This window comes from Nilaparvata lugens, chromosome X (assembly GCF_014356525.2).
Source record: "Nilaparvata lugens isolate BPH chromosome X, ASM1435652v1, whole genome shotgun sequence".
In the NCBI taxonomy this organism is placed as follows: domain Eukaryota; kingdom Metazoa; phylum Arthropoda; class Insecta; order Hemiptera; family Delphacidae; genus Nilaparvata; species Nilaparvata lugens.
In genome coordinates, this window is record NC_052518.1 from 54,272,316 (window position 1) to 54,273,569 (window position 1,254).

Genomic DNA, 1,254 nt, shown 5'->3' on the forward strand with positions numbered 1-1,254 from the left:
TGCATGCTGTTATTGGTTAGCAGAGGTCGATCTCGACTCAATCAATACAGCTACAGAGACAGTTTATAGACTGCCCTGACAGGAGAGAATGAATAAGTAATTTGCCATTCACAGGAGAATTTTAAAGAATATTTCAATTTGAATAATATTAAAAATATAAAATATATATTAATAATCTGATTCACTGCAATCCAATATTAAATGCTTAATCATAATTCAAATTTCATCCAGATTTTGAAATAAATCTGTAATTCTTATTATTCATGATTCAATTATTCTTCCAAACTAATGCTCCAATCTTACTATTGCCTTAATACTCTATTTCTATACTCAGTGGACATCCATACATTCTATATATAGATGAAATCTATATATATATATATATTATATAGTCTATATATATATATATATTATATAATCTATATATTATATAGATTTCATCTATATAATCTATATATTAATGAAATCTATATAATATATATTGTAATATTACATTTTTTCTCGATTGGAATCGAATCTTCAATTCGAGATCTATAAAACTTTATAGTAAATATTAGATTCATCAATATACGGACAACTTTTTGACTGAGAATTTATCGTAAATGATTGGGTTGCATATTCCATGGTGTCACCGAGGCTGGGTTGACAGAATTAACAGATAAATGGTTTATTTAAATAGAGATGATATATAAAAATTTAAAATAATAGTTTCAAAATAAAGTTTTATTGAGAACAAATATAAAATGTGAATTCTAAACTTGTAATTTATAATTTTTTGGTGACGTGTCCGTAACATCGACACGGGAACGTGCCACCTTAGTCCTCCGACACACCCAGAACCTGACAGGAGTGGACAGCGACTATCTCATCCATCGACACCGTACGCCAGCGACAGGGAAAGACTGTTTTGAAAGAGTCTCGAATTGGCGTGTGCGTTAGGCGCCAAAACCGGACACTTTTACATTCGTACAGACACGACAAAGTCAGACACATCGAATCTCTGACACTTCCAAAAGGTATACTTCTTAGACGGACTGTACTACGCAGAGCTGTCTGGGTTTTCGAACAATGGTTATTGTTCTGATGGATCCCCACATGTAGGCTATTCTTAACAAGACCATTGACAATTTATTTCTGAAACCTATCACTCTTTTCTATCCCTCTTCGTAGTAATATCAGGCGATGACTTATCTTGTAACTGTATAATTCGTTATATAAATCATTCCTATTTTGTGCAGTTGTCTCTCTTTTCTG